General features: G+C 38.7%; 1 protein-coding gene across 5 annotated transcripts in view; it reads right to left on the reverse strand.

Moving 5' to 3' along the window:
- Window positions 1–13391, reverse strand: part of ST18 (ST18 C2H2C-type zinc finger transcription factor) — a 329266-nt gene that overhangs the window by 99448 nt on the left and 216427 nt on the right. For 3 of the 5 annotated variants that reach the window (XM_084784733.1, XM_084784734.1, XM_084784736.1), the window contains one exon: window positions 10271–10313. The exons of 1 other annotated variant lie outside the window; for it this stretch is intronic. The gene's annotated coding sequence lies outside the window, so the exon portion shown is untranslated. Of the gene's footprint in view, window positions 1–10270; window positions 10314–10931; window positions 11005–13391 lie in introns of all 5 variants that reach the window. One more of the 5 variants, XM_084784735.1, reaches the window with a different exon arrangement.

The following is a 13391-nucleotide window of genomic DNA, read 5'->3' on the forward strand; positions in this document are numbered from 1 at the left end:
GAACAGAAGCATGTTCAAAGTGTCAACCTTTTTAAAAGATAAACTTTAACAAAATCCTTTCTTGTAGCCCTCCATGGTGACACAGTTATAAGTGTTATATATATATATATATATATATATATATATATATATATATATATATATATATATATATATAATCACGTGTTTAAGGCACTATATTCTTGATTCTAGTTCTCCCCATCTGCATGCGCTTTACTGTATGGGCTTTGATTCTGTATAAAAGGCCGAGGGGTTGAGTGGCATGTCCAGCTCAGAACTGTGGCTCCTCTTTTCTCCCTTAGTCCTTCTTATTTCCCTGGCAAAGAGCAAAACAGCAAACCTAAAGGAGGAAGCAGATTGAGCCTGCTATCTGCAGACGACATACTGTTCTCTGGGCAAAAGCTCTATCAAAGGACCACATCAGTGCGTATTACTCAGGTGAAATAATTTCCAAAGGGAATCTTCTAGAGTCCCTAAGATTCCAGCTAGAAGAGGAAATAGCTTGGACCTGAAACGACCTTGGAAAACACTGGAGTGGAGAATTTATTGACATTGTCTTCCTGATTGTGAGTTGCCGCCACTGTCGCACAGTCTATGCAGAAACTTTCTACAGCTGACAATGCTGAATGTAAACCAAAGCCATATGTTTGCATCCTTCTGCCAAATGTTTGCAGCAAATTGTTCTGTTATTTCCACAGGTAACAAGTGCACACCAACGATTTCTATTAGTTGCTGTACCATGGCTTCAGAGTCACAGTTTTATGACATGGGGGTGGGGGATGGGGGACGTGGGGGCAAAGCAAGCCTTATGTTTCTGGAGTTTTGTGTATATTGAAAATGTGCTCTATTTAAATATAACTTAAGGCAAGTAATACATAAAAGGCCTTTGACGCTTCATATTTTGAGAATTGTCTGCTGCAAAATATGCAAATTTTAGAGAGTGGTCCCTTCAAAAGACATATATTATTTCGAATAGACTTTTTTTCAAGGACAATCAAAGTCTTCCCTTTCCAGTGTTTGCAGGAACTAGCCTGGCAAGTCATCTGGAATACACTTAAGATCGTGTTGTTAAAGTATCTTTAGCCTAATTAATTTTAATACAAATGATGTCACATTAGATTTTTACATCTATTTTAACCATGAACCCTTCTGTAAGGGCAGATACTCAAAGGCTTGTAGCCTCTGAGGTCGTCAGTTGCTTAGCAGTTTAAACAAGTGAGTTGGCTGCTGTACTGAAAAAAGTCACCGCTCTAAACTCAGCAGCAGCAATGAATTTCAAAACAAACCCACAGAGGGGACCACTGGTGACCACGAAAGCCTCTGTACAAATTCCTTGATTGGATTAGTTTTCCTTCAGTGTATTCTAATTTCCAATAATAAAAATGAGACCACACCACTCTTTCTGCAGGCAACCTGGATGCCAACTGCTTGCTCTGGCCCTTCAGAATCTTTGTTCAATTTAGCAGAAAATCTTGAAATTCATCCTGGCGAGAGAAAAAGTAAAAGAAAGAATGCATATCAGGCCGGACAAGAAAAATGGTTATTTAAATGAACTTCAGTGAACACCAGAGGACATGGTGGCACCTTTTACTTATAATTTGATTGACCCCACTACAAACAGAATGACACTGTTATAATGCAAATTGTATTATTATTAATACTTTTATAATTCATTTTTGTAGTATTAGGCATTGAAGCCAGGGCCTTAGGCATGGTGGCAAGCACTGTACCACTGAGCTGTATCCCCAGTCCTATTATTACAATTACTGTTTCTCTTAGCCATCAAAAAGAAAATGTTGGGGCACCATTTGCAATGAGGTCCAGTGAAGAAGTTGCAAGAGACAGAACGTGCCCTTTGCTACCTGGAGCTGTTCCCAAAGAGGCCAGTAGAAGATGCTATTTATCCCATGGCCAGCGTTTTCACTTGCCTTTTAAGAAAACAATCTGATTTTGGTATAATGCACAAGGCTGCAGCATCCCTTCTATTTGATACCAGGATGGGGAGGGAAAAACAACAACACTGAAAGTCAATGTAGTGCACTCACCATCCTAGAGAGGGCCCTGCTCTACCAACGCCACATGCACGCATGCCCATGGCTAAAGGTTTACACTGGCAGCTCTGATGTTTTAAGACACCACCCGTCTTCCTTGCAGGAGACTTCTGTGGCTGGCCTTTTACCTTGTGCAGTGTTCTGACGCAGAGCCTTCAGAGCCACAGAGGCCTGTTCCTTGCAAGCTTTCACCAGACATGAAGCAGATGCTTTTTTTTTCCTTTTCTTTTTTCAACTCAAGTCAGCAACTGGGCAGGAGAAGCAAGCAGCAAAATCTCACCCAGGAGGACAGACTGTCGCCCATGGAGAAGAATGGAAAAGTAGTACCACCACTAGAGAATTCTTAGGTTTTGTTTGATCACAACTTTTAAAAAAATGGTTTTGGCTCAATCTGCACTCTTGGTTCAGAAAGAGTTCCGGAGCTTTCCACCTGCCTAGTTCCCTTTGTTTGCCACACACCAACCTAAAACAAAAGATCCTGGAAGCAGTCACACTGGTGAACAAAGCTCTTTCTAAATCCTGAAAGTAATGGCTTTCTGTCTAATGCCCTATCGTGTTATGTATTTATTAGCAATACATTTTCCATTTATTTTCTCAAAGATTGCCAATAAAGAATTGAATCACATAAGGGAGTAGCTGTAAAGCCTCTGAGTTCCCTAATGTCAAACTCATTAGCATCCGAATAAGCACACAGCAGCACGTCATCTGCACAATCGCAATTTTTTACTACTTTTAATAGCGTTTCTCAAAGGGCTCATTTTCAACTTTCTTCAGTGGTTAGTTGGGTCTCCTGGGAGAAGGAGCTTCCTGACGCTCACAGCTTCTACTCAGCAGCCTAGCCGTTTGCTGTCAGATGCATCAGCCCTCTGCCCTAACCCCATCTGCTGCGGCTCCCCTCCCTGGAGACCAGAGTGGAGGCAGCACAGCTGAGATCTGCTGGAGAAGTGTGTGCAGAGGGTGCTGAGAAAAAATAAGTTTAGGAATATGGTTTGACACGGAGGGGACCAGGATGTGGAAACACAGGAAAGTCCAAATGGGAAGCAGGGCCTCTCAGGTGCGCACGCTGAGACTGTTCCTCTTAGGAAGCCCACCATAGTCACACAGGGACCTCCCACTGTAACCTGGGTTCCTCTTTTCCTACACATGCAATATGACAAGGAGACACCTTTAAAACCCCAGTTTATTAAATGTCATTCTTTAGATTTTAAAACTTATTGTTTGCCATTCTTTAGTTGTTTTGTTTGTTCTGTATAAAAAAGGAAGAAAAAAAAAACCCACCACCCAAGGTAAATGCACAATAGCCCACGGGAAATGCATACTGTTAAGACAGTCAGGCCTGGAAGCTCCACTGTGCACTAAGGACTTCCAGCAGTGCCAGCTCCACTGGCTAGCAGGCACTCATTTTCATGGAAGCCTTTACTTTCCTGAAACAGCAATGTTAAAAGGCGAAATTACATGGCACGCAAGGTGTAGCTGTCCAATAGGCTGCGCAGTGTCCTTCTAATTAGTGACTCAGCTGCTCAGATGTCTTGACTCCGTAAAGTCATCACCAAGTACTCCATTTGCTAACTTCACGTCCTGAACATAATTAGAGGATGTCAATCCTTAATAACTGCTTCATGGGTGAGTACCTGCTTCTGAAAAAGACATTTCTGTTGAAGCCTATGTTGCAGGATGATGGATCTGTTAGATTATTTAAAAGAAAAGAAACATGCAACATTTGGGATTGCATTTTCTTCTTACAGATGAATGGACTAAGTGTTATGATCAGTAAGTATGTCAACTGTATCCCCAAGACAGAGAATCACAGGTTTACTTATAGTGGCAAAGGAAGTACTAGTTAGTGAATCTTCCAAACTAAATGTAAGGGGAAAAGTTTGGTGAAGGAGCAAATCAATTAGTCAATCATGTGTGTCCCCTGCACAACTTCTGGCCTAATGTGAACTCACCACCATTTGCCAAAGTGATGTAACTGACATGATTTCACTGCCACTACCCATGTGGTACAACATTAACTCAACAACACCATTGATGTGTCCTAACATGACCCCACTACCACCATCAGTGTGGTATAGCCAAAATCACCATCCCTGCCAACGTGCTGGGATTCACATGGCATAATCACCACTATCAATGTGGTGTAACTAGCATAAGGTCACATCACGGCCAATTATTTTGGGTTGCCTACCAGTGAAACCAGCCTGCTCTGTCCAGTCAGGAAGGGAACGCTCACCAGTCCTTTAAGAAGCCTGGAAAGTTCAAATAGTCTGCAAAGACCACTTGGATTTATTTCCTTAGCAAGTCCACACAAAAATACAAGCACATTTTTGTGTGTGTCACTACTGTTTGAGGTCCTGCTTTAATAACTACTAAGAGGTTTACTGTCTCATCCACTGTTACAATTTCTAACAGCTTCACAGGTTATTCATCATCTAGAATGATGAGAGTGGATTATTTTTCACATCTCTATTCTTTGGAATGATAACACAAGTTCTCCGCAGTTCTAAACTTCAATATATACTTTATGTTAATCAATATAATGATTTCAGTTACAGCTAACATTTGTGTAATGATATACTATCATATCATATTCACATGATATTTGCATCATTAATATCCCATACTATCATACATATATATGTTCATATATATGTATATATAATGCTGATGGCTAACTGCAAACACAAGGGAATTCTTCAGCTTCCATTTGTCACTTTACTTCTCGTAATTCCTGTTAACATTTATATTTATCTCTCTCTTTTTTGAGTTCTAGTCAATAAGCCGAGCATAGCTTTGTTTTCCATTATAGCACACAATTCTCTATGTAGATGATGTATCACATTTTTGTGAGTGTATTACCACATAATATTTATGTTGTTGAAAATAAATTTCTTCTGCTTAGCTCTCCAGGTTAGTATTAGATAATACACTTTGTTTTCTGGAACAAATGAATGTAAGTATGAATTTAATTTAAGATTTTTAGGCAAATAAAAGTGTCCATGTACTTTACTTTACAACTGGTCCTTAGTCAGCTGTCTGATCATAGTAGGAGTCAGCTTCTGTAAGCTTGGCATATTCCACAGGGAAAACAGATCCTACTGCAAAGTGAAAGAGTGGGATCATCCAGTTTTAGGTAAGATGTTTCCAATTTTAAATTGGATATTCAATAAGACATTATATTATTTTATCCAATTGCCTTTCATGATCTACTTTTAATACTTTATGTGTCTCTGACTTGTCACTAAAGCTGAAACATAAACCAAACTTCAATAAGTTGGTCATTTTACAAAGATACAGTAGTATTTATTAACCAGTGAGGAATTTAGCTGACTTTCAGTGGTTTAGATTTTGAATCTTTATCCCATAGAATATTTCAAGAAACCTTAAATGCAAGGAGTTCTACAGCAATTTTGATTTGCTGTCAGAACAGGTCATTTTTGCATAGAGGCAAAAGTCATATAGAGGAATGAAATAACTGTGGCTTCTACAGTCACACAGACAAAGTGACTATATATACACTAGTAGGTATTCTAGTATTGATATTTGTCCTTCCAATACCTTTAAAAACAACAGTTCTTCATCTTAAAGTCTGAACCAATTCCATTACCTTATATAAGACCTCTATTTCTCCCTCAAGATGATTTAACTTTTACCTGATTTGAGCAACAAAATAGCCCTCAAAGATACGTAAAGCCATGTGGTAATTAACATAACTGCATTTAGATGGCATTCATGACTGATAATTCCAACACCTTGTGGGAAAAAAAGTTGCATGCTGTAAACATTATAAACATATTCAAATAAGCTTAACACAATCTGCCATGCTTATTTCTGCCTAGATCATGGACCAGCGAAATGGTTAATGCAAATGGATTTATAATTTGCTTTGGGGGGCCAGTTTCTTCTCCTTATTTATTAGCCCAGCTGATGGGGCAGATTTGATGAGGCACTTCTGGAATAATTGAGTCATCACACAAAGAAGGCTGCTAGCATTCAGAGTGGTTTTATCAGCAGCAAGCAGGCCTGATTACTGACAATTACACTCTGATCCGGTGATGGAGGAGAAAGAGCCAACGAGTGGGAAATGTCCGTGTTTCTATCCAGGAATAATTTCTACATTCATTTTACATGCTAAGTGTTTCCTATCTCTGCATAATAAACTGTAAACAGGAATAGATGGCACAATGTCCCTTAATATTTCCTGGTAATGAAGACACAAATGTACAGTGAATGCTGATAAATATAGATGAAACATAAGCTATTCTCCCAGTCTGTATTGTTACCTTTAAAACAAATGCATTTTTGTGGTAAAAGCATAATCATAGCTAATGCAAAAAAATGACAGAAGATTGAAACTGTCCTTGTAACTACATAGAAACTTTGCAAAAGTCCTGTTAATCACAACTGCTTTAAAGACTGTGAGCTGAAGGTTGAGAGTCTAGAAACCACATCATTCTGTGTCTCAACCGGGAACTGTGAAGAACTCCTTGGGTTAGATGCCACAAAGGACAGTGTGGCGGTGACCTCCATCAACACTCAGAAGAAGCACTTTAATTTTAGCAGAGAAAACAATGAGGCCAGCACTGAAGACACCTCCACTAGGATGGATTTAAAGTTCCCTTCTGTAAGACATTCCAAGAAGATGCATCTGAGTGTGAATAATAAAGCTGCCTATGGCCCCTGAACTGCCACGAGCAATGAGTTATTACCTTCATTGGGCAGGTTTTAACCAACTTGTTTATGACATGGTTTATCAATGAAGTACCATGGACAAAAATGTATCTGACAGAGCTGCCTGTTAAGCCAGTCTTTCCTCTGACTCATGATTGGGTTTGAAATTCCCAGACAACAGGGAGGCTGATACTTCCTCATGTTGCAGTGGAAACACCCAAAATTCTTATAATAATAAGAGTTTCTTCTTTTAAAAAGCCAAGCGGATGTGAAGCCATAAGTAATGAGCCTGCCTGGGTCTGTTTGCTTAATCTTTTCTTTAAAGTCCCTTCCTGGCTTCCAAAGAAATAAAAGTTATTCTCTGTTCTCTTGTGGTAACTATGGAAACCATGTTTTATTACACTAACCACTTCACTTCAAAGCTTGTGTTACAACTAAATGTGCTATTTTGAGTAAATCTATACTAAACATCCTTATAATGTCTAAACACTTTTAATGGAGTTCAAAGAACACTTGTTGATTAAAAAGCAAGGCTTTTCATTGTGCAAAGGGAATTTTCTCTCTTTTGACTATTTTATTATATATACGATCACACAATTTTTTTTATATCTTTGGACATTTTCCACTTTCCTTACTACTTTCAAGAGGTTCTTTAGAATATTCTCAATAAGTCAGATGTTTTTAGCAATACTAACTGGTTTTTATGAACATGTTCATAATACTCTTTAAATATGAATTAAGATAAAAACAATAGCCATAAAAAACAATAGCCATTTGTCTTCATTGTCTAATGATGAAAATGGAATTGGAGAATCTACTGAAATTTAAAAAAAAAAAAGAAAATGGCATTACTCTCAGTTGTTGAGACCAGTGAGTTAGTGGTTTTTTGGAAAATAATCTTTGCATTTTTATTATCATTGTAAACTAGAATCTTTATATCTTTCTTCTAAAATACTAATGGTTCAATGTACAGTTCCTGAGCAGCAGTGTATGTATTGCCCCATAAGAAATAATGGATATAAAACGATATTTAAGGCACAACTCTTGTCCTCAGAAGTACAAACCAGCAAGTCAAGAATCGCAATATGATGGGGAACATCCTGAGAGAGAAGGGTCAGAGGCACCAGAGGCTCTGACATGTTCTAGATGCCTGTGATTCCTGAGACATTCAGAGAACCCCGAATAGAATAAGAAAAAGTCCTAAAAGACCAGCTGAAAGGCAGTCAGTATGGGTGTCAAACTGGTTTGGTCAATGAGTTAAAGCTACATTTTTATGCAGTTTCAAAGGGGTCAAAGACAGTAGATGGTGAAGTTAGCTAAACTTAAATGTCTTAAATTCATTGATTTTATTTGTAACTTTCCAAGAAACGTCTCACTTCAGGATGAGAACTGCAAAATCTGCCCTGGTCAGGACTGACAGCATCCCCCAGAATCCTGTACTCCAAGAAAAACTTGATGACCTGCTCATTCTGATGATTAGGTTCTGCCTTACATTCCACTTACTCATGTCTTTCAGATTTTACTTAGGCTTAGGAAGGTCCTTGGAAGGAGAGATGTATCCCCTAGAAACAGTTTTATGGCTATGGTATGTGCTCAATGCATTACTGCTGAAGTAAGCCCCAAAATGATCATTTTTGGGTTCTTGGAAATTATAGGTTATTAGCTGGTTTAAATAAATCTCAGCCACTCTTATGTGGGATGCTATAGGTTTAGTCAGTTTGGTTGCTCTGTCAGCGAAAGAAAACTGACAGGATTTGCTTATTTGTTACGAGATAATGTCTTGCCCAGTATCTCAGAGGACCTCAGAGCCACAAATACTGGGATTAGAGTTCTGAGCCACCCTACCCAGCATTCTTTTCTTCCCACATGCTAAAATGTTTCCACAATGCAAAGAAAACAATGAGTGAATTGTGACAGATCTATGCCGGGTTTTCCCCCAACATCAACTTTTACTTCATTTCTATGAAAAATTACATAACTTTAAATTGGTTTTTCTTGAGAAATAAAAGCCAAATATGAAATGAAATACAGTTATCCAGATTTGGGAAAAATGACTGGTCTAGAAAGGCTGCTGAAGCATTTAAGTTCTATGAGAACCTCATTCTTAGAGTCTCCTTTTTCTCATTCAAAATTTGCCAGAAGGTACTGATTATTGGGCAGCTACATTTTACTTTAAGTGACATATGGCCATGTACTCAAAATTGAGTTTGATTTCGTAGAGAAAAATGAAACTAAGCGTATCCAGGAGGAAAGACAAAAGATGTCTAGCAACCTTATCAACAGTGAAAGTAGGGAGAATTTACTAAGCAAATGTCTCTCATCTTTACTGGAGTCCTACCAGGAACACTGCACTGCTCAATATCCCTTCTTCATCATGGCAATTCTATGGGAAATCCTATATTACCAATTTACACAGGAAGACATGGAAATCAAGAGCAATCACTCGGGTATCACACAGGTGACAGGTTGTTGATGTAGCAGCCTCTGCTTTCTTGTATGAACTGAACTTCTGCAGCAGAGACCTGCTCTGATACTCTGACACTCTGTTACTCTTACCATATCTCGTGTTCACTCAGGCGCACTGAAGGGGTCAATAACACAAGCATTCCTTTGTTTTTTCAGGAACATGACTACTGCATTTATAGAAATGTGATACGTAGCATTTTTGAAAGGGAGAAGCATAACAAAACAGAAAATATAGTCTCTGAGTATCAGTGATTGTTATTACATCTCCAAATAAATGAGCCTCAGTTTTGGCCTCATTCAGAAACAGAATAGTCTTCCTAGGAGTTATGTTACTAGCTGTAAATATATCCCACTACTGGTTGGCTTATTCTATTACTTTTCTATGATTTCTTTAACAAATATTTATAAACTTAATAGCTTTAAAGAACAGGCCTATTATTAGTTGTGGAGGCCCCTGGGTCTTTTTATGGTCCCATCATTGTGAAGTGCAGTCAGCCTACGCTGTAAGGGATAATCCATTTCCTCACCCACCTGGCTTGAGAGAGTCCAGGCCCTTATTCTTGACCACATTGAGCTGGTGGGTAACGCTGAGAGTCATTCCTGCCTCTAGAGGCTTTTGCTTGCCTTGACTATGTCCCCTTCATCTTCAAAGCTGGCAAGGGTGGTCTGGTTGAATCATTACGCAACTCTAGTTTCCTGGCTTAGTCTCCTACCCTTTTTATAAGAACCATAGGAGCTGGCCCTTTCTCTGTAGTCTAGAACTTTTCTTCCCATCTCAATGTTCTTAAGTGACTCATATCTCTTTGGTTATTCCATGTGACACATTCACCAAGTTAGCACACTTCTTTGGGAGGGAGGGAGGCAATGGACCTGTAACTCACATGAATTCTCGGTATTTCAGCACTAGTGCCCTGATTATCACACAGGAGATGCCACAAATCTCGGTACCAACATTAACAAATGTCAACATCTTTATTAGTTCTCTAAAATCAAGTTTCCTAACTTCTTGTATATTTCTGAAGGACATTGAAGTTGAAGAGGCATTTGGAAGGAAAATTTAATTTTAAATAGGCATTACTTACCTTCCCTAGCAGCTACTGAATTTGAACTGAAGAGCTGTCATTGCTACAGAGGGAGGCATCAGAGAAAACATGGAAAGAATAAAAGAGAAAAATTAATTAAACAGCAATTATCTACAATTTATTTACTGAATCCAGCAATCCTATAGAGCAGTGGTTCTGAACCTGTGGGTCTCGACTCCTTTGGCAAACCTCTCTCTCCAAAAATATTTATATTACAAATTAATAACAGTAGCAAAATTAAAGTTATGAAATAGCAACAAAAATAATTTTATAGTTTGGGGTTACCACAACATGAGGAAATGTATTAAGGGGTTGCAGCATTAGGAAGGCTGAGTACCACTGCTTTAGAACACAATGCAAACTGAGTATCAGAATACCAGTCTGGGTAACATCACATTCAATAACCAGACAGACTCTTTTAAAGCCTATCCTACAACAAGAAAAACAGGTGTCCACTCTTAAGAGAAAACATTGTTTGTAGTTGAAACCTTTGTACGGAAGTATGTTTGAGAACCTTTTCTAGGAACACACCTGAGAGGGAAAATGAATTATCAACGATAGTCTTTTAAAAAAGAATCAGTGGTTTAACACTAATTTCTAATCAGATCCTACAGACAGGAACAGCCCGCATGGCAGCTGTACTTTTCCCAGGGTTAATTACCTTTCACTGCTCTCTACTAATGAGTCAGCTGTTCCTGCCACCACACACTATCCTGCTTCATCTGGAGCTGGAGCTGTGGACAAACACAGGAGTGACAGACCTATTTACATATGGGGGTGCTGTAAAGATTTCAAAAGGGTTTTTTTTAATCCTTTACTGCTCATATGTTTCCATGGTAAAATTATTTTTGACAAATAAGGTTTTCTCTGATCAATGACTTTTCTGCCTGGAAACAGAGTTAGCTCATCATCGATAGGTAGATAACAGTAAAAGCCTTGGAAGGACGTAAACTTCATTGCTTTCGTCAAGAGCTTTGTGTCACTTGCTCTTTAGTACCACAGCACGGCAAAAACCCCAGTGCAATGAAAGAAAATCAGATCTGATTTGTAGTTTCCTTCATTTTTAAAGAGGCTTCTTTAAAACAGTTTCCTTACTGAAAAATAAATTCAACAGTAGAAAAAAGATTAAGGAAAGGACACCTAGTATAGCTTTGTGACTGCAAATTAAATTTAAAAAATTAAGAGACATGAAAATTGTGTCTTTGTGTCAAGATCAATGTTGGATACTAGATCACTGCTAGATAGAAAACACACACACACTATGCACATACATATATATGTCGACCTATGTATACATATGCTTACAACTATAGATGGTTTACTACCTACCTATATTACAGCTCTGTTAACCAAATAACTGTTCTCTTTCATCATGTGATGTAGACACAGTGTGCCCTTATATAATTTGAGGAGTTTAGTGAAGAAGGTTATAAATCTCTTTTGCCTTTTAAATCCAGAGGTGGCAGAGGGACTAGACAGACAGTAAAGAAGCATGGAGCAGTGTTTGTGTGTACTCGAAATGCCTCTGGGTAAGAGATCCTGTTCTACTGGGAAGTTCCAGGTTTAATTACCTAAACTCTTAGGCCATGGCTCTTGGACTTTTGAACAACTAGAGACCACCTAGGTATCTTGCTAACAGGCAGGATCTCGTGTGGACACTGCAAGGTCTGGCTTCACACCATACAGTGCTCACACCACACTAGGTGCTCCTGTGAGTCCACAGGCAACACTGATAAGAGTGATGGAGCAGTGGGTGTTAAATACTAGCCTGCAACAGAGTTGTGCAAAGGCTTGATTCAGCCCAGAGAACTGATTCCAGTAACAGACCTGGACGTGACCTAAGAATTGTATTTCTAACAAGTTCTTGGATGTTGCTAATGCTGGCCACTGGAGACTGCAATTTGTGAACTACTGCCTGAACTATACATTACCAAACACACCAAAGATTCTTCAAACTCAAAGGCTAATAATTGCCCACAAGACGCAGACCAGCATGCCCTCTTTATTTCAGAGCTGTTTGTTTGCTCTAGCATTAATATCTCATTACAGAAAGGAATGGATAAAAACTGAACGCTCTGTCCCAACACTGAAATACATCCTCAAAAACGCTCTGTAGATTACTGAACTTGCTCTCATCTTCAGACGAAGCCATTCATATCAAGAAAGAAATAGTAATTATGTGCTTCATTGCAGGTGTGATTATCAAATGTAAGTGCACAAATTACAAATCGAAGACTGCACAATATTTAAATTTTCAAAAATAAAATAAAATATGAGATTAAATTAATTACAAATTATAAAATAAAGACAAATTAAAACATCAAGCAATGATACAAATTCCTTGAGGCATTCAGAGGTTAGCAGCCTAGTAAATTATTTTAAATGGCACAGTATATATCTGATACACACTCACATGAGAAGTGTTCTGTATTGATTACTGCTATTTTGAAGGACACATTATATTAGCGACTCCTTGAAGGATGGGAAAACATGTTTTTCTACAAACAAATATATTTGAATTGCCCTTCATAAAGATAGTGCAGCGTGAGAGCCCTGACCAGAGCATTTTCAACACTGTTAGGAAGAGAGGAGTAATGAGAGAAATTAGCGTGAAATATCTTCCTGGTGTGCTTTGTTAAGGAAATGGAGAGTGGCTCTAAAACAGCAGACTATTACTAAGCAGAAGCCAGGTGCCTTAGCATTGATCGCTCCAGGACAGGGGAACTTTGCCTGGACATGAACTTATATGCCAGCACTCCTATAAGCTCAGAGAATAGGGCCCCATGCTTGTGGGTTCAGTAGCCACATGAAAAACATTTTAAAGGTTATCAATGTTCCTTGTGAGTTATTTGGTTCTTCTATCCCATAGAAAGAATGGACGGTGTCAATCTCATATAAATACAAGAGGACAATAATATCACAAATCATGAACTCATTGAGCATCTGTGTGACAAATGCTCTGGGTACAGCATTACTTAGGGAAACAGCTAACGTACACTCCAGAGTCTTCTTATAGCACCTCTTCTCCTGGAGAGGAGGAGCCAGTCAAAGCTGAGGCTCTCTGCACAGGGCAGGCACATAGGTTCTGCCACTCTGATAAGGAAGATAATCCTGCCACATA

Source organism: Acomys minous (genome assembly GCF_964271855.1).
Source record: "Acomys minous genome assembly, chromosome: 1".
Taxonomy (NCBI): Eukaryota; Metazoa; Chordata; class Mammalia; order Rodentia; family Muridae; genus Acomys; species Acomys minous.